At 40.4% G+C, this 21,612-nt stretch overlaps 1 protein-coding gene across 1 annotated transcript in view; it reads left to right on the top strand.

The window, feature by feature from the left end:
- The window catches only part of LOC117513733 (adhesion G protein-coupled receptor B1-like), a 712,829-nt gene that overhangs the window by 558,064 nt on the left and 133,153 nt on the right, over nt 1-21,612 (top strand).

The following is a 21,612-nucleotide window of genomic DNA, read 5'->3' as shown; positions in this document are numbered from 1 at the left end:
GTAATCCTACTAATGAATCTGCAGACAGACATGATGATCTCCTTGGCATAGGTAATGGCATTTTTCAGAAAATGTATTCCTTGTATTGTGAGGATGTGTGCAGCTGGACACAGAGCCACAGCTGTGTGGAAAAACAAATGTCTGTAAAATGGCTGCAGAATCCAGTGACTCAAATGTGGCCCACTTTCTTGGGGGAAAGGGCAGTGTCTTTGTGGGGAAATTTCATTCAGTGTGATTAGTTATTATTAGACTGGAAATTGGCTGGGAAGCAGTTTGTTCACTAGTTGCCCTGGCAACACCATAGGGACGAGGCTTTCTTAAAGACATAGGCGACAGCATGGTGCTCATCTCACCTGCATGGCAGAAATAAGAAGTCGGCCAGGCTAACTGTGTATTACACAGTGTGAACACAACAAACAGGCTCTCAAACAGCCACACAAATGTTTGGGACTGTTAACGATGTTGATTGGATGTGAATATATGTGAGTAATTCTGTTCACGGTCTGTTTTTTTTTATTATTATTATTTCAGTGCCAAACCTCATTGCTGTCTTTGCACAGGATCAACAAGGATTATTCAAAAACTAATTCTGTGATTTTTCACAATATTTTTGGTTAGTTTCCATACCATGAAATGTCTGTAGAAGTGGCACAGAATTCCTCATGATTAAATATTTAAAACAATAAAAAGGTCTGATGGGATTAACAACATGAACATGATCTTTATTTAAGGCAAGAATGTTCCAGAATTAGACAAGCATTGAAAGAGATGATAGAATCTATATTATAATAGCCAAGTGGCCTCTGTGTGTGCGTGAGTGTGTGTATGGCTTCAATCATGCAAAAACTGGGGCGAGCTGACATTTGCCAATTGGCATGCTTATGTATTTTGGGTCAGTGATGAATACTGCAACAATGGAAAGTTGATAGGACAAATATTTTTGGAGAAATTAGCAATTTTAGCTAATCAAAAAAAAAACAAAAAAACAATGAATGCTGTGCTGCAATGCACCATGGGAGTTTGGGGTTTTGAGATGGTTTATGTTAGGTTAACACTGTTGTTAATGTTACCGATTTGTTGTGTTTTTGTAGATCAGTTGGTTTTATCAGTTTAGATAGTTGTCATGTTGCAATTACCATGAGTGATTTACAACCCCTGGCAAAAATTATGGAATCACCGGCCTCGGAGGATGTTCATTCAGTTGTTTAATTTTGTAGTTAAAAAGCAGATCACAGACATGACACAAAACTAAAGTCATTTCAAATGGCAACTTTCTGGCTTTAAGAAACACTATAAAAAATCAAGAAAAAAATTGTGGCAGTCAGTAACGGTTACTTTTTTAGACCAAGCAGAGGGAAAAAAAATATGAACTCACTCAATTCTGAGGAATACATTATGGTATCACCCTGTAAATTTTCATCCCCAAAACTAACACCTGCATCAAATCAGATTTCATCGTTAGTCTGCATCTAAAAAGGAGTGATCACACCTTGGAGAGCTGTTGCACCAAGTGGACTGACATGAATCATGGCTCCAACACGAGAGATGTCAATTGAAACAAAGGAGAGGATTATCAAACTCTTAAAAGAGGGTAAATCATCACGCAATGTTGCAAAAGATGTTGGTTGTTCACAGTCAGCTGTGTCTAAACTCTGGACCAAATACAAACAACATGGGAAGGTTGTTAAAGGCAAACATACTGGTAGACCAAGGAAGACATCAAAGCGTCAAGACAGAAAACTTAAAGCAGTATGTCTCAAAAATCGAAAATGCACAACAAAACAAATGAGGAACGAATGGGAGGAAACTGGAGTCAACGTCTGTGACCGAACTGTAAGAAACCGCCTAAAGGAAATGGGATTTACATACAGAAAAGCTAAACGAAAGCCATCATTAACACCTAAACAGAAAAAAACAAGGTTACAATGGGCTAAGGAAAAGCAATCGTGGACTGTGGATGACTGGATGAAAGTCATATTCAAGGATGAATCTCGAATCTGCATTGGGCAAGGTGATGATGCTGGAACTTTTGTTTGGTGCTGTTCCAATGAGATTTATAAAGATGACTGCCTGAAGAGAACATGTAAATTTCCACAGTCATTGATGATATGGGGCTGCATGTCAGGTAAAGGCACTGGGGAGATGGCTGTCATTACATCATCAATAAATGCACAAGTTTACGTTGATATTTTGGACACTTTTCTTATCCCATCAATTGAAAGGATGTTTGGGGATGATAATGCATCTTGCCATAGAGCAAAAACTATGAAAACATTCCTTGCAAAAAGACACATAGGGTCAATGTCATGGCCTACAAATAGTCCGGATCTTAATCCAATTGAAAATCTTTGGTGGAAGTTGAAGAAAATGGTCCATGACAAGGCTCCAACCTGCAAAGCTGATCTGGCAACAGCAATCAGAGAAAGTTGGAGCCAGAATGATGAAGAGTACTGTTTGTCACTCATTAAGTCCATGCCTCAGAGACTGCAAGCTGTTATAAAAGCTAGAGGTGGTGCAACAAAATACTAGTGATGTGTTGGAGCGTTCTTTTGTTTTTCATGATTCCATAATTTTTTCCTCAGAATTGAGTGATTCCATATTTTTTTCCCTCTGCTTGGTCTAAAAAAGTAACCGTTACTGACTGCCACAATTGTTTTTCTTGATTTCTTATAGTGTTTCTTAAAGCCAGAAAGTTGCCATTTGAAATGACTTTAGTTTTGTGTCATGTCTGTGATCTTCTTTTTTTCTACAAAATTAAACATTGGAATGAACATCCTCCAAAGCCGGGGATTCCATAATTTTTGCCAGGGGTTGTATGTTTCATGTTGGTACCATGAGTGAAGTGTTTTGTGGTTTTAATGTCTTCAGCCACTGTTTTTGTTTGTCAAATTAAATTTAATTAATTTAATTTGATTTATTTTGTTTATATAGCACCACAACAAAGTTGCCTCAAGGCGCTTCACACAAGGAAGGTCTAACCTTTCCAACCACTAGAGCAAGCATACAGTTGACAGTGGTAAGGAAAAACTCCCTCTGATGATTTGAGAAAGAAACCTCAGGCAGACCAGACTCAAAGGGGTGACCCTCTGCTTGGGCTACTGGCAGAAGAAGACACTCACTCCCATGTCTGGATGGAGACGCACCTCAAACAGAGAGGAATTTGGCGACAGAAAGACAACAAATACAGTATAATTTGTCAGCATTTAGCAACAAGAAAAACATAAGAAATACTGAGGCGATTGCCTGCCACTAGCCCTAAGCTTTACTAAAAGACTCAGAATTTAGATAAAGTTGAGGCCGTGGCCCGCTCTGTTAATAATAAAATGAATTTAAAAGGGTAGAAAGCATGGTACCATACTATGCCAGTATGCTCGCCATATGAAAGGGAAAATAACTGCGTCTTAAGTCTGGACTTGAAACTCTCTACAGAATCTGACTGTTTTATTGATGCAGGGAGATCATTCCACGAAACAGGTGTATGATAAGAGAAAGCTCTGTGACCCGCAGACTTTTTATCCACCTGAGGGACACAAAGTAGTCCTGCACGTACTGTACGTAGGGTTCAAGCAGATCAGCTAAGTAGAGAGGTGCTAGTTTGTGAATAATTTTATAGGTTAGTAACAGAACCTTAAAATCTGATCTCACAGGGACAGGACGTGACGTCAAAATGGGTGTAATGTGGTCAAACATTCTGCTTCCTGTCAAGAGTCTGGCAGCAGTATTTTGAACCAATTGGAATGCTGGACTGCGGTCAACCAGAAAATAGAACATTGCAGTAGTCCAATTGAGAAGAAACAAATGCATGAATCAGGGTCTCAGCATCAGCCATAGACAGGATGGGACAAATCTTCACTATATTTAACAGGTGGAAGAAAGCAGTCCTCATAATATCTCTAATGTGGAGGTCAAAGGACAACGTAGGATCAGAAATTACCCCAAGGTTTGTCACTTTGTCAGTGTGATGTATAACACAGGAACCTAGGCTAAGCTTGAGCTGTTCAAATAATGCTGATGTCTCACTGGACCAAGAACCATCATTTCAGTCTTGTCAGAGTTTAAAAGTAGGAAATTGCTCAACATCCAGCTTTTCACTGATGCAAGGCAGTCTTCTAAGGATTTAATGTGGATGAGATTACCAGTAGTTATCTGCATGTATAACTGAGTATCATCAGCATAGCAATGAAAGGGAATCCCAAAACACAGCAATATGTGGACAAGGGGTGCTATATAAAGGGAGAAAAGCAGGGGACCTAAGACGGACCCCTGTGGAATTCCAAATTTCATGTCACTAAGGTTAGAGGTAGTGTTATTGTACAAAACACAGTGAGAACGACTGGTGAGATATGATTTCTACCATGCAAGGGCATTCCCAGTAATCCCAAAATGATTCTCCAGCCTATTGAGTAGAATATGGTGATTCACGGTATCAAACGCAGCACTAAGATCTAACAGTATCAGAACCACAGTGGTGTCTGAATGTATTGTAAGCAGAAGATCATTCACCACTTTAGCGATAGCTGTCTCTGTAGAATGATATTTTCTAAATGCTGACTGCAGAGGCTCAAAAAGATTATTCTCAGTAAGGTGATCCGCAAGCTGCTGACAAACCACCTTTTCCAGAATTTTAGAGCAAAACGATAGATTTGATATCAGCCTGTAGTTTTTACTGTACTAGGGTCAAGAGTAGATTTCTTAAGAAATGGTTTAATCACTGCAGATTTGAAACATTTAGGAACAGATCCAGAAGTTAATGAGAGATTAATAATTTCCAGCACAGTCAGCCCAAGAGTGGGCCACAGGTCCTGAAACAATTTCTTTGGTATGGGATCAAATAAGCAGGTTGTGCTTTTTGTAGACATTATGAATTTCGTCAGCACGCCCAGTGAGATACTATCAAATTCTGTAAATCCAGGTCATGCCTCAGTGATGGCACCCACCTCAATAGCAGGGTGGAGTGGCTGGGTTAAGGCATGCTGGGATGTGTTTAACCTAATGCCCTCTATTTTCTTTTCAAAGTAATCCAAGAAATCTTGTGCTGTAAAAGGAGAGCAACTTACAGGTGATTGTCCGTGATTAAGTGCTGCCACCGTATCGAACAAGACAGAGTAATAGGTCCGCTTTGTAGCTTTGTAGTCAGTAGTGCATGTTTATAGTCTAAGATAGCATCATGCCACACGAGGTGGAATACTTCTAATTTTGAACTATGCCAAAAATGTGGAAATTGTGCAGCACTGTGAAAAGTTTCTGGATGCACTGTAGGTTACAATTTGTATCAAAATAAGGTTTCTCAGGGGTTTTTTCCATCCTAAAATCAATCAGCCCAGCTCGACCATAAATATTCACTTTGTCTATAAATATTCAGTTTGTCGATTTATATTGTAGTTTTAGTAAATATGAACACCTGGCTATGATTTCACACATATTTGAGTATTATTTGTAACTTTTTTTATCTTAAACTTGACATAACTGAGCTGTCCAGACGCATCAGTCCCACAGATGCATTTTGTTGCTTTTTGTCTTGTGATCATGCATAAGGCTGCTCTGGTCTCCATTAACGTGATCTGTGAAATTTTCATTAAGTCTCTTCTCTTCTCTGATTTGGTACAGTATGACACAATTTTTTTTACTGGATGTGGGCATTAATTTTCAGTGATAAATTAGAGCTATTAGGGTTTAGCATTGTTTACCTTCAAGTACATATTTTATGAAAACCAGGGACCATCTTCAGGTTTTTACTACTGTGCTGCAGCACAATGGTGCTGAAAGTGTAGCATCAAAGAAGTGAAGCAGAAGAAGCCAGCTGTTTTAGCATAGCATAAATATCATAGCATTAAGGTTCCCATTCTGTACTGGTATAAAAGTATTGACAAATTGTGAACCAAATGTAAAGTTGAAACTAGTACATTTATCTGTTATACTGCAAATCATATAGGATATATTGATTTTGTTTTTACCTCATACAACCCCTGGCAAAAATTATGGAATCACCGGCCTCGGAAGATGTTCATTCAGTTGTTTAATTTTGTAGAAAAAAAGCAGATCACAGACATGACACAAAACTAAAGTCATTTCAAATGGCAAATTTCTGGCTTTAATAAACACTATAAGAAGTCAAGAAAAAAATATTATGGCAGTTAGTAACGGTTACTTTTTTAGACCAAGCAGAGGAAAAAAATATGGAATCATTCAATTCTGAGGAAAAAATTATGGAATCACCCTATAAATTTTCATCCCCAAAACTGCATCAAATCAGATCTGCTCGTTGACATTGACCCTGTGCCATGACATTGACCCTATGTGTCTTTTTGCAAGGAATGTTTTCGCAGTTTTTGCTCTATGGCAAGACGCATTATCATCCCCAAACATCCTTTCAATTGTCCAAAATATCAATGTAAACTTGTGCATTTATTGATGATGTAATGACAGCCATCTCCCCAGTGCCTTTACCTGACATGCAGCCCCATATCATCAATGACTGTGGAAATTTACATGTTCTCTTCAGGCAGTCATCTTTATAAATCTCATTGGAACGGCACCAAACAAAAGTTCCAGCATCATCACCTTGCCCAATGCAGATTCGAGATTCATCACTGAATATGACTTTCATCCAGTCATCCACAGTCCACAATTGCTTTACCTTAGCCCATTGTAACCTTGTTTTTTTCTGTTTAGGTGTTAATGATGGCTTTCGTTTAGCTTTTCTGTATGTAAATCCCATTTCCTTTAGGCGGTTTCTTACAGTTCGGTCACAGACGTTGACTCCAGTTTCCTCCCATTCATTCCTCATTTGTTTTGTTGTGCATTTTTCGATTTTTGAGACATATTGCTTTAAGTTTTCTGTCTTGACGCTTTGATGTCTTCCTTGGTCTACCAGTATGTTTGCCTTTAACAACCTTCTCATGTTGTTTGTATTTGGTCCAGAGTTTAGACACAGCTGACTGTGAACAACCAACATCTTTTGCAACATTGCATGATGATTTACCCTCTTTTAAGAGTTTGATAATCCTCTCCTTTGTTTCAATTGACATCTCTCGTGTTGGAGCCATGATTCATGTCAGTCCACTTGGTGCAACAGCTCTCCAAGGTGTGATCACTCCTTTTTAGATGCAGACTAACGAGCAGATTTGATTTGATGCAGGTGTTAGTTTTGGGGATGAAAATTTACAGGGTGATTCCATATTTTTTTCCTCTGCTTGGTCTAAAAAAGTAACCGTTACTGACTGCCACAATCTTTTTTTCTTGATTTCTTATAGTGTTTCTTAAATCCAGAAAGTTGACATTTGAAATGACTTTAGTTTTGTGTCATGTCTGTGATCTGCTTTTTTTCTACAAAATTAAACAACTGAATGAACATCCTCCGAGGCCGGTGTTTCCATAATTTTTGCCAGGGGTTGTAGACAAACTTATTGTTTCCCTGAACAGTCTTGCTGGGGCCCACGCCAACCTTTAAATGTTTCTTACAGTTTGAATACATGGAAGTAGCAGTGTAATTGCTTAACACAACTGATCTATAACATTAAAACTGAGACATCTACCAGTTCATCTAACATTTGGATAGATTCAGGGGTCCATGTATCGATGTAGTCTTATCTTTCACTTTAATATCATTTTGCAATTTATATCTGTTATTTCTTAGACCTGTATTATATAACTAACTGTGATAACAGTGCTTCCTTCTGTTCACTGTCAGAAAAAATTATATGCAGGATATTGCTTTAGAAATGCATAATTTGTAGTTGCCATTATTTGTCACATTTTGCATTGTCACATTTTGCACATTTTTAGAGTTAATTGTTTTTAAATATTAAAATGTGCCAGTTTAATAACCGGATCAGCGGTTGTGGTCATAGTGTCAAAGCTCACCACTCTGCCTCTGATTACTCCTGGCAACATTTTTATAAAAATGAAACCACCAGATTGAGCTAATCTTGTGCGGGTAAAAAGGAGAAGGCTGGGAGACCTGAGGGCTGGGTTTGGAACAACAGCCACAGCTAATGATTCTCACTGATTTGGTTTGGAAAGGAAGGCATTATGAGCTGTTTAACCAGTGTCATGGATAATAGTAGCAGCTCAGCCTCATGTTGAGAGTTTGGAACATATGGTGCCATGTGCTACATCACAACCTGCATGTCACAGAATAGTCCATCAAAAACAGTGTCAGCACAGTCACATTTTTAAAATGACATCCAGGATCAATTTACATTCATCGAAGTCAACCATTTAACACATACCTTATGTACATCCATCCATTTCCCACACATGCTTATTCCACATAAGCATCATGGGGTAAGTTGGAGGCAGCATACGCTATGGACAGGTCGATGGTTTGTCACAGTGCCAACACGTATGTACATACAAACATATTCACATTCTCACACACACCGCTGGTCAGTTTTGAGCCACAAGTTCACTGAACCTTTATGTCTTTGGAAGTGGAACGGAGCCAAAGGGAACCCACACAATCATGTGGAGAACATGCAAAGGCCACAAAGAAAGGACCAGGTGAGAAGGGAACCTGGGACTTTTTTACTCTGACACAACAGTGTGATCCACTGAATCACCACGCTCACAAAATCCAGCAAAACATTTTTATCTGGCATCGCAAATCTGGAAATTCTCAGGCAGGTCAGCAAAAAAAGTGGCAGAGCTGTTTTATTAAAACAACAACAAAACATAGTTGAGAAAATCAGTGCACTATTGCACAAATTAGCATCATTAGCATTGTTTTAAAGTAAACAAGAAAACAGTAAAATAAACAAGTAAAGTAAACAAGACATTAATGTCATCCAAAAAGCTGAAAGAATACATTGTGCATGTCAGGAACCAAGGACCGAAAAGCAAGACAGGCAGGCAGATATTCACATTCAAAATATTTATTAAAGTAAAAAGTTGTATCTACAGGCACAGGAAGGGCTGACTGACTGAACTAACTGGACGGCATCCATCCACAACATCCACAGTTCAGACTTAAAGAAGTTCCCCTTTTGTAACCTGAGTCACATTAAACCATTGTTTGTTGTTGTTGTTTGTCAACCTTCTGAGTGCAGCAATTGATTTTGATGATTGCTTCACTGACGATAAACCTTTTTTTTTAACGACTTGAAGGAATCAGTGAGGCAATTGGCCAACTTAAACATGAGTTACATATATACAGCACATGAAAAATAGCAATTATGGAGCAATGTTATAGAAATATGGGCAGCTCGGTGTTTTTGTAAGCATACAAGTTGACATCAACATGGTATCTGCTCAAACATCACCTGTGGTCAGTTTCTTCATCATTATTGTGCACAATACATAGTCCTGACAGAAAGTCATAAAAAGGAAGCATGAACTGAAACAATGATATCATTCAATTTTAAACTTTGGGAAAACGTGGTTTGAGTTAATTTAGAGCATGTGGTGCTAGTGTTGCGTCAGGAACGGCATTCAGCATAAAAACTGTGGAAAATCCCCCTGTAGATATGTACCTGAGGTGATGTGATGAGTCTGAGCATCGGGGAGAAGCCAAAACACAACAACTTCATCTTTTACTTAGACTTTCTTCTCTTGGTCAGAAACATGGTAATGAGTAAATGGACTGCATTTATATAGCACTTTTCCATCTGCATCAGATGCTCAAAGCGCTTCACATATCAGTGCCTCATATTCACCCCTATGTGAGGCTGCTGCCATGCAAGGCACGACACACTGGGAGCAACTAGGGGATTAAGGACCTTGCCCAAGGGCCCTTAGTGATTTTCCGGTCAGGCTGGTATTTGAACAGAGGATTCTCTGGTCCAAAGCCCAACACTTAACCACTAGACCATCACCTCCCCTGAGTCACTGACAGAGAAAGCCAGTTTCTTACCATATGTTAGGCTATGTTCTGCTGACAAATATCGGCCTGGCCGTGGGATGGTGCAGGGTCAGTGGGGGTCGGGTGGCTGTCTGACGACAGAGGACAAGGTGTTGCAGCTGTCACTGTAATATACTCAACAAAAATATAAACGCAACACTTTTGGTTTTGCTCCCATTTTGTATGAGATGAACTCAAAGATCTAAAACTTTTTCCACATACACAATATCACCATTTCCCTCAAATATTGTTCACAAACCAGTCTAAATCTGTGATAGTGAGCACTTCTCCTTTGCTGAGATAATCCATCCCACCTCACAGGTGTGCCATATCAGGATGCTGATTAGACACCATGATTAGTGCACAGGTGTGCCTTAGACTGCCCACAATAAAAGGCCACTCTGAAAGGTGCAGTTTTGTTTTATTGGGGGGGGGATACCAGTCAGTATCTGGTGTGACCACCATTTGCCTCATGCAGTGCAACACATCTCCTTCGCATCATCCGTGAAGAGAACACCTCTCCAACGTGCCAAACGCCAGCGAATGTGAGCATTTGCCCACTCAAGTCGGTTACGACGACGAACTGGAGTCAGGTCGAGACCCCGATGAGGACGACGAGCATGCAGATGAGCTTCCCTGAGACGGTTTCTGACAGTTTGTGCAGAAATTCTTTGGTTATGCAAACCGATTGTTTCAGCAGCTGTCCGAGTGGCTGGTCTCAGACAATCTTGGAGGTGAACATGCTGGATGTGGAGGTCCTGGGCTGGTGTGGTTACACGTGGTCTGCGGTTGTGAGGCTGGTTGGATGTACTGCCAAATTCTCTGAAATGCTTTTGGAGACGGCTTATGGTACAGAAATGAACATTCAATACACGAGCAACAGTTCTGGTTGACATTCCTGCTGTCAGCATACCAATTGCACGCTCCCTCAAATCTTGCGACATCTGTGGCATTGTGCTGTGTGATAAAACTGCACCTTTCAGAGTGGCCTTTTATTGTGGACAGTCTAAGGCACACCTGTGCACTAATCATGGTGTCTAATCAGCATCTTGATATGGCACACCTGTGAGGTGGGATGGATTATCTCAGCAAAGGAGAAGTGCTCACTATCACAGATTTAGACTGGTTTGTGAATAATATTTGAGGGAAATGGTGATATTGTGTATGTGGAAAAAGTTTTAGATCTTTGAGTTCATCTCATACAAAATGGGAGCAAAACCAAAAGTGTTACGTTTATATTTTTGTTGAGTGTACTTAAGGTGCACTGACACGAACATGCCTGACACTCACGCAGTAGCATGAACTGTGTTGTGACGGTCCCACCCGCTGTGTTCACAGCTGGACGCTGTTCTTTGTTCTAGCGGCTGCCACTCACTCTGCGCTGGACGCTGCGTATATAAAATAAATTTTTTTTGTGGTGAATTAATCATTTTTTTCTGCAAATTGGCCGTTGAAAACGGCTCTAATCACTTCCTCAATCATAGAGGAGGTTGCAGCCGGAGTCGTTCATGTGTTCGAGCACAACAAGCTGCAGAAAGCATTTTGAGCCGTCTAAAAAGGTAATTATTTGACTTGTTTACCTTGTCATGGCTTGATAAAACAGTTGCGTGTTTTTACTTTCTTGTGTGCAGCTGTTAAAGTATGTTTATAACAGATTTAACTTCTTGTTATAATCATTCAGACGAGCTGCGCTCTGATGCGACGTCACCACTCACTCTGTTCACTTCTTGTTTACTCCACTTGACAAGCTGCACGTCGTGTTGGAGAATAGATCGTGCCACATAGCACGACATTTGTGTGTGAAAGACTTTTTGAACATTTTAAAATTCTCTGTGCGCAATAGCATGCACAGGCACCCCTCTGGCATCCTGTCTGCACCAGTTAAAGATGATTTTACTCTCCAGCACGACACAGGTCATGCTGCTGCGTGAATCAAAAACATGCTCGTATCAGAGCACCTTTACTGTTGCTCATGAGCTTTGGTGCTTTGTAAACAGAAACCTCCCCTCGCCAGAAAACCTCTCACTTCTGAGTACACCTTCTAAAGAGCAATGTGCTAGCTGCTGTGCACCTTTCTTAAAGGTAATAAGAGGCAACTCTGGCTGGTTTATTTTATGTTACACCCAAAACACACCCATGATGAATTAAGTGACTAAACACTAATGCTTTGTATGCAGTACACAAATTTGTGTTCATATTATGTATATTTATCGTAATCATTCTTTTCCAGTGAGACCACTCAGTGAATTAACAGTAGCTGCTGGATACAGCACATTAGTGCAGCAATGAAGGACCTACTTGCTGCTGTGGCTCACCTCTGGGCAGTTCTTTTTTTTTTTTTGTTATATGTAGGATTTACAGGCTTGGGAGGAGGCTAAGCTGTAGCAGCATCTTAGTGCTAGAGCTGGGTATCGATTCAAATTTCAAGAATCGATTTGATTCTAATTCTTAAGATTCTAAATCGATTATTTTGATTTGAATTGATCGGATATTGATTATCTAGTTATGCAACATAATACTAGTATTATATTGACATTTGACAGCAAATTAATGAAGTATTGGTAGTTACTAATGATGGCTTTAAGACTGATGGCACGGACCAATCTCCCTCCCAGAATGACAGAGTAGTATTTTTGTTTTACAGACATAGTGAAGGGCACAATTACTGAACTGATCCAGGACAGCCAAAAGAGGGCACCGGACATACCTGGTTCATTGCCCCTGACACAGGTGCATGTTTCTATTTTTGGCCTGATGCCTTGTTTCTTTTGGCTTTAAGGTAAGGCTGTAACAAAGATAAAAAAAAAAAGTATGGCTTTACTTCACAAAATTTGGTCCTCAAAATGCAGGCAATAGTATTTCAGAGTTATAAATTTAAAATTTTCGTGGGTCTCCACTACGAACACTCGTGTCTGCAGTGCAGCACGCTGCAAGAGAACTTCTCCCACAACTGCGCAGACTGACTTTTCAGTCAGTCTTTCCCCACAGCCGCACAGCGAGTACTGGTTGAAAAGACTGACTGAAAAGTCAGTCCACACCAGAGAACCTTTGTGCGGCGTCCCACGGAAAATGCACGTTATCACGTTATGAGGAATGAAAGAAAAAAAACAAAAAACAAACACTACTGTGTGAATAATTAACCAGCGGACGAGTCTCTTTTCTTGCCTGCAACAGACAAGAGTCCCGGTCGTCATTATTGACATCTTTAAATGTCTTTGACAGAGGTTGATGAATAAATTGTGGACCTGCTTCTAAATCAGAACCAGCGGGTCTATAATCAATGTGGAGAAATGATCATTTTCACACCCTCGGAAACAGTGCAACGGCACAAGTTCCTGTGCTGGCAAGAAGTGTGTATGTATGTATGTATGTATATCTATATATCTATCTATCTATCTATCTATATATATATATATGTGTGTGTGTGTGTGTTTGTTTGTTTTTTAACTCATTGAGTGCCAGCCATTTTCAAAGTTCAGAACATCCCAGTGCTTGGATTTTTCAGCATTTGAGTGTTTTGTCAAGACCCATAGAAAATTGAGTTCTGTGTCCATGTCAACAACAAACATACCAAAAGAAACTTCAGACTTTCCTTTATCATCAGAAAAAAAATGTTTGTTTGTACCTCTTTCCATTCTTTAGTAATTGTCTGCAGAACATGGGTGGGTATCACTAAAAATGCTGATTTCTGTCAAAAACCTGAGAAAATTGGCTTTTTGTGACAAGTAACATTACAAGGAGAAAATGTCTTTGATTATAATTGTTTTTGCTTCAGTGACATCCCAAACATTATGAAAAGTGATCCTATTGTATAATGCACTAAAAAAAAAAAACGTCAGGGGAGGGACGCCGTCTGTGTCTTCTCTCTGGGGCGCATCTTTTCCCTCTGGCTTCCGCGTATCGGACCTTTTTATTTTTTTCAAAAACCTGATGGATTTGAATCATGTGTGCTTGCATGAGCCTGTCAATTGCGTCATTTGCTTCTAAGCAGCCTTTGTGTGAGGTGTGTGTCGTGCGATAGGCATTTTTTCATTCCAAGGAAAAATACGGAACGACTGGAGCAGCGCGACTGCATCACAGTTTGACAGCCAGCCAGGTGGAAACCAGTCGGATTAGGAGCGGTACAACCGTAAGACGTCCGCACAACGGTGGAGAGCGAGCCGCGCTCCGGTCCACACTCACACTGCTACCACCCACAGAATGGGTTCCCTTGTGATTACAACTCTCATTTTTTTTACACAAGCTAGATCAGCTGATTACCCCCCCCCCCCCCCCCCCCATAAAAAATGTAATTGGCACGATAATGCGTCTTTGGCGCTGAGCGTTACTGAAAAGATGCGTTTAAGCGTCAATGGCACTCAGTGAGTTAATTGATCTTTGGATGTGTGAATCAATCTGTGGGAATTAAAATGAGAATCGATTTAAAATTGGCCATTCGATCTTTTCAACCCAGCACTACTTATGGCTCCTCTACGTCCTGGCCTTCCCTACTCTCCTACTCTCATTGTGTGAGACAGCCATGGCTATCATGCTAATTATTCCTACTGCAACACCTAATCACTGCTAAACGGCCCTGCCGCTCTGTCTGCAGCTCGCCTCCTACAGCTTCAGCATGACAAACACCCCAGCCTGTTTTCCCCTCATCCTTCTCCTCCTCACAGCCACCCTTTCTTCCCCTCAGTCATTTCATCACAGCATTTTCATGCTTTGATGCAGCATTATATTTGAGCTCTCCCGCTCTCCCTCTGCTTACTACATCATTTACTCTCTCGCTGCCACCTCTCATGTCCATTTTGCTCAGTCCGACTTTGCTGCAGGCTTTTAGAAGGAAAAACAGAAATGTGCTGCAGTCAAACGTATAAGCCTAAGCTCCATTTACTGCCGTTATTAGACCTGTGTGTGGTGATGAGGAAGAGAGTGAATGAAGGCGACTGTGCTTTTGTTGCTTTCAACATAAGACCTCACTTTGATTTCATGTGGTGTCAGAAAATAATAAATTGACTGACTTTGATTTCATGTGGTGTCAGAAAATAATAAATTGACTGACAAACCCTTTGATGAATTTACAGGCTAGAAAATGGACACACAAACATTTCCAAGTCACTGAATATGTCTTGGGCTTCATTTACCTTAATCATTAAAAAATAAACAGTATGGTACAGTAGTGTTTAGAATAATAGTAGTGCTATGTGACTAAAAAGATTAATTCAGGTTTTGAGTATATTTCTTATTGTTACATGGGAAACAAGGTACTAGTAGATTCAGTAGATTGTCACAAATCCAACAAGATCAAGCATTCATGATATGCACACTCTTAAGGCTATGAAATTGGGCTATTAGTAAAAAAGTAGAAAAGGGGGTGTTCACAATAATAGTAGTGTGGCATTCAGTCAGTGAGTTTGTCAGTTTTGTGAAACAAACAGGTGTGAATCAGGTGTCCCCTATTTAAGGATGAAGCCAGCACCTGTTGAACATGCTTTTCTCTTTGAGAGCCTGAGGAAAATGGGACGTTCAAGACATTGTTCAGAAGAACAGCGTAGTTTGATTAAAAAGTTGATTGGAGAGGGGAAAACTTATACGCAGGTGCAAAAAATTATAGGCGGTTCATCTACAATGATCTCCAGTGCTTTAAAATGGACAAAAAAAAAAAAACAGAGACGCATGGAAGAAAATGGAAACAACCATCAAAATGGACAGAAGAATAACCAGAAAGGCAAAGTCTCACCCATTGATCAGCGCCAGGATGATCAAAGACAGTCTGGAGTTACCTGTAAGTGCTGTGACAGTTAAGACGTCTGTGTGAAGCTAATTTATTTGCAAGAATCCCCCGCAAAGTCCCTCTGTTAAATAAAAGACGTGCAGAAGAGGTTACAATTTGCCAAAGAACACATCAACTGGCCTAAAGAGAAATGGAGGAATATTTTGTGGACTGATGAGAGTAAAATTATTCTTTTTTGGATCCAAGGGCCGCAGACAGTTTGTGAGATGACCCCCAAACTCTGAATTCAAGCCACAATTAACAGTGAAGACAGTGAAGCATGGTGGTGCAAGCATCATGATATGGGCATGTTTCTCCTACTATGGTGTTGGGCCTATATATCGCATACCAGGTATCATGGATCAGTTTCGATATGTCAAAATATTGAAGAGGTCATGTTGCCTTATGCTGAAGAGGACATGCCCTTGAAATGGGTGTTTCAACAAGACAATGACCCCAAGCACACTAGTAAACCAGCAAAATCTTGGTTCCAAACCAACAAAATTAATGCCTCGCAGATGTGAAGAAATCATGAAAAACTGTGGTTATACAACTAAATACTAGTTTAGTGATTCACAGGATTGCTAAAACAGCAGTTTGAACTTAATAGTTTTGAGTTTGTAGCGTCAACAGCAGATGCTACTATTATTGTGAACACCCCCTTTTCTACGTTTTTTTTACTAATAGCCCAATTTCATAGCCTTAAGAGTGTGCATATCATGAATGCTTGGTCTTGTTGGATTTGTGAGAATCTACTGAATCTACTGGTACCTTGTTTCGAAATGTAACAATAAGAAATATACTCAAAACCTGGATTAATCTTCTGGGTAAACTGCGCTTAATGATGACGTCATCAGCAAGTGACAGGCAGCCAGTCTGCTCCGTGGCTAGAAACACACAACAAACAGACTAAAATGTTCGATTTTAGGGTTTACAAACATTTTTATCTGCTAAACTTTGCCAGCAAAATAAATGTTATCGGACTGAAAGTTATCGGAACTAAATTTATCGGAAGATAATTGGTCCGATGATGGTTTCAAAACTTATCTGAAAAGCTAATCCGATAGCAAAAACATTAGCTTCGATAATTATCTGCTATCGGATTAGCTGAACTGTGCCCACCACTGCTGAAGACTGCCCGATGTCAAAACATCTGGATGGTAAACACGGGACCAGGGTGGGAGGGAGCCCTGTGTTCTGTGTTCTGCGACTGCACAGTGCGCATGTGTGCGGGACGCACGTGCGTCCCACGTACATGCGTGGGGCTGAAATGATCACTCAGCTCTGCGTGTGTGTGTGTGTGTGTGTGTGTGTGTGTGTTCATAATGGCTGCATGAGCCACTAAGTGTGTGCATGAGCGCTCGGGGCGCACATGTGTGCATGCCTCTGGACACCTTTGCTGAAAGTGGGCCAAGCAGTCACACCACGTGTCAGATGCAGCTTTCCAGTGAACTTTAATTTCTCTTTTTTTGCTCACTTCAGGAGCACAACACAACTCTGTACGCCGTGATGTCACTTGGATTATCACATGGGATTTCATTTTTGCTGTGGATATTTGCAGCACACAGCAGCCAGGTGAGGCTTTTCATCACAGGCTGTGGTTTGGTTCCTGTGCGCTCTGCACTGTGAAACGATCGTGGTTCCGTGCTGGAACCACGATCGTTGTCACTGCCTGGGATACAGTTCCACATCACACGTCCTACAGGAGTTTAGATGGTGATCAAGTAATAATATGTATATTACAGCAGTGAGATTTGTTCAGCTCCGTGCCTGACGTGTACTATGACGCATTACTCTGCATGAGACCACTGAGAGGTGCAGCGGTACACGGTGCTTTTGGTTTGATCGCACGCTGTTCATATTCACTGTACATGATGAATGCCTGCCACATACATGTTATTACATATCAACATTTCCTTTGCCCCCCACTGGCCGAGGACCAGTGGTGGTGGACATCTGTGGTACAACATGGCGGCAGGGTTTACTCTGACCGATCGATTTCAGAGCTCAGTCAACTGCAATCAGGCCGTTTCAGATGCTGTTTTGATGCCATCACAATATGTAAACTGTGATCAGATGAGGCAAAAACTACACATACACCGCCGTCAGATGTGTGTTCCATCTCGATGGCACCAAGAGTGTTTTGCAACATACTTGGGACAGCCGAGCGAATGGGATCACATATGAAGACTGCTCATAGACTGCCATCTGTAGGTCTTCAGACCGCACCTCAATACTTCCCAACTGTGGCCGAATGTGTCATTCTGACGCCATTTGGCCTCAATCCCTGTATGTGTGATGGGGGTATGAGTAACAATAACTGTTGGTTATACAGTGGACATTTTGTTTGTTTTTATTTCACTTGAAAGTGTTTTTTGTGATTGTTCAATAAATTTGGGCAGTTTTTCAAAAAATATTCTGGAAATATTATTAAAATGGTTATGCTTGCTTTAAAATTTTGTATTTAAGATGGACAGTTTCCAATCTGAATCTGACAGGATAAGAAACTGATTATGTTACCATTGTTGTTGCACTGTCATGTTTATTGGGTTTGCCATGTTGCAGTTGTTCTTTGCACACATACATTGTTTGACATATTTAATCTGTTACACTTAAATCCTGAGTGAAAACATTCACATGGTAAATCCATGGCTCCAGTGGCAAACAGAGCTGTGTTCAGTCTCCATACACGATGAGGCCACTGATGCTGTGATAAAAGCATAAAGTCTTCCAAAATGTAAATGTGGGCCACACAGACATAAATTAACTCCAGATGAGACATAGACATATTCTCACGCATCCTCAGCCATCCATTATGCAAACAAAATCATTTTCTGATTTAGCTTGGTCCGATCCAGAGGATTTGTTTCAGCCTGATCGCGTCGTAAAGTCTGATCTGTACCAGCTCCTCTGTTTCCTGCAGCAGTCATAAACAGCTTGTTTTGCTTCGTTGCTGTTCCATCACACAGCTACAGGCTGCAGCTATGTCAGCAAAAACAAAGAAGTCCAAAGCTGAGTGATAATAAATGTCAATTTCACTTTGGTTTCTCAGAAATGTTCATGTCTCTCTTCCACATTTCTGACACTTAAACTGCATTTCATGTTGGGTTCTCGCTAAAAATAAATTATTTTAAAGGTCGCACTGCATTTACATTTGCCACAAATCAGTCATACTTCTCCTTGCATTATCTTTAATGGATGTTCTATGTTGTGCTGTGCAACACAGGAAAAATGGAAAGGTATCAGAGGGCTGTTGCAAACTGCATACTCGAAACACCATGATACAAATGTACCAGTAAAGAAACATATGTCTGTAATGGTGTTTTTGACAGCTGTATGACTTCATCGCACACCTTCTATATGACCTCATTATGGAGTCATGCATACTAATCAATCACTAACAAATATCACTCACCCCGTAGATATCCATCAGTGTACCCCAATTCCAATGAAGTTGGGACGTTGTGTCAAATGTAAATAAAAACAGAATACGATTTGCAAATCCTCTTCAACCTATATTCAATTGAATGCACCACAAAGACAAGATATTTAATGTTCAAACTGATAAACTTTATTGTTTTTGTGCAAATATTTGCTGATTTTGAAATAGATGCCTGCAACACATTTCAAAAAAGCTGAGACAGTGGTATGTTTACCACTGTGTTACATCACCTTTCCTTCTAACGACACTCAGTAAGGAATTGGGGTTGTAATATTCCCACCAAGTTTGAAGGAAATCCAGCCAGCCATATGCAAATGCAACAGTGAAAACGATACTCTGCTGTCACTGCTTTATACCCACATCACACTTGGTACAAATGAGCATGAGCCAAGCTGAATCAGGCAGAATGTAAAAAAAAATACAGAATTCATGCCACATCTTGGAGGGAATGAAAACTGTGTAGGACAGGTGTCCAAACACCCTGATTGCACTCAGACCCACCCTGACTGATTTGGGCACATGCTGTGCGCATGACCTTCCGAACGCAGTACAAATGTATATGGAACACAATAACAATACCTGGACAGCTCTCAGATTGCAGTAAGAATAATAAGAATACACTTACGATTGCAGTCTGATTGCGGTTTGTCAGAATATAATGCAGCAGCACTCGAGGTGCACATGTGGTGTGCTGAGGCACATTCAGGGAGTTTCAGCCACCGTTCGACATGATCAGAATGTAACAAATGTCGTTTTCATGCCATCCGATTGTTTAGAATGCAGTTACACTGCGGTCTGACAGCACTTCGACTGTCATTCGATAGTACTTGTACCTCGACTGCACCATGACTCTTTTGAACATGATGGAAAACATTCGAGACAGCCACATGACTATGCACAACTGTCTAGACTGCTCTGACAATGCTGTCCCACATTTTCAAATGGGTCAAATTTTCATTTGGACACAATTAGGGCTCATTCGGCCTCTCGTGTGATGGTGGTATTGCCAGTGAGGGGAGAAGAAAGCAACAGTGTGCTTGGTTCTTGCAACCAGGTTGCTGTTGGTGGCTTGATTGATGCTCAGTTTCTATGAATTAAGAATAGCTTGTGGTTAGTTTACATGTGACAGAGGACTTTACAGAAGAAATGTAACGTGCATACCTGGCGTCATGGGCAGGCCTTATGGTACCTTGATCGCCCTCGGAGTCAGTTGGGACCACCTTGGATGGACAAGGCTGTCAGTCACCCATCAACCACAAAAAGTAAATAAATAAATTACAAGCTACCATGCAATTTGTACAAATTTACAATATACATGATTCATAATAATAATGATAAATACACTGCTTAATTTGATTTTTACAAAATAATTGTGAATAATTTGATTGGTTCATGAAATGAAATCTGGGTAAAATGGTAATGTAAAAAATGAAAATGATATATGTAGAGTGTTGACTAATGGACGTAGCAGTGAAAGAGAGTGAGAAGTGAAAAAAAACTATGCTGAACTAAAAAGATGGATATATGGCATTTCTTTAATCAAGGACCACGGAGGGTCCTAGAAGAGAGTGAAAGAAAGGATGAAAGAAATGGTCAATTTCACTGTTACAGATAACTCATGTGGGGTCAGGGATGTGCAGTCAGGGGAGGCAGGTGAGTTCTTTTCATAGATTTTCTGTTGGATTCAAGTTGGCTGATTCACTGGGCCATTCCAGCAGCTTTATTTTCATTCTCTGAAACCAATTGAGAGTATCCTTGCCTGTGTTTGGGATCGTTGTCTTGCTAAAATGTCCACCCTCATTTCTTCATCGTCTTGGAAGTTGGCCACAGATTTTTGCAAGAATTTCTCCATATATTTTTCATTCATCCTTCCGTCAATTATATGTTTGTCAGTGCCGTATGCTGGAAAAACAGTCCCACACCATGATGTTCCTATCTCCAAACTTCAGTGTTGGTATGGTGTTTTTGGGGTGATGTGCAGTGCCATTTATGGTGCGCATTATGGCATTCAAAGAGTTCAATTTTGGTCTCATCTGACCAGACTATATTCTCTCAGTATTTCACAGGCTTGTCTAAATGTTGCTGAGCAAACTTTAAACGAGCTTCAGCAATGGTGTCTTGAATAGAGAGCGTGCATGCAGGCCATTGTGGTTGAGTGTATTACTTATTGTTTTCTTTGAAACAACTGTTCATTTGCTCTCCACAAGTGGTCCTTGGTTCTTGGACAACTCTTCTGATAATTATTTTCACTCCTCTGTCAAAAATCTTGTGAGGAGCACCTGATCATGGTTGGTTTATGGTGAAATGATGTTCTTTCCATATCCAGTGTTGCCGACCAAACGGCCCCCACTAAAAATCGGTTCGCCCTGCCTTCACTGCGCATGTGTCATTTCAGAGCGTCGGCAGTATTTCACCAAACAGCCTTGTTTCTGCTTAAAACTGGACTCCAGTAATCATCTATCTCCGTGACAGATATCTGAAGTTTTTGTACAACAACCATTTCCATAGAAATTCAGCATTATTTCATCATAAAAGATAGCGGAAGTGATCAGAGCACAGTAGCCATGGCAAGCT

The sequence above is a fragment of the Thalassophryne amazonica genome, chromosome 7 (genome assembly GCF_902500255.1).
Source record: "Thalassophryne amazonica chromosome 7, fThaAma1.1, whole genome shotgun sequence".
NCBI classification, from domain to species: domain Eukaryota; kingdom Metazoa; phylum Chordata; class Actinopteri; order Batrachoidiformes; family Batrachoididae; genus Thalassophryne; species Thalassophryne amazonica.
The sequence above is the reverse complement of the archived record's forward strand: the minus strand, read 5'-3'. Positions and strand labels throughout refer to the sequence as shown.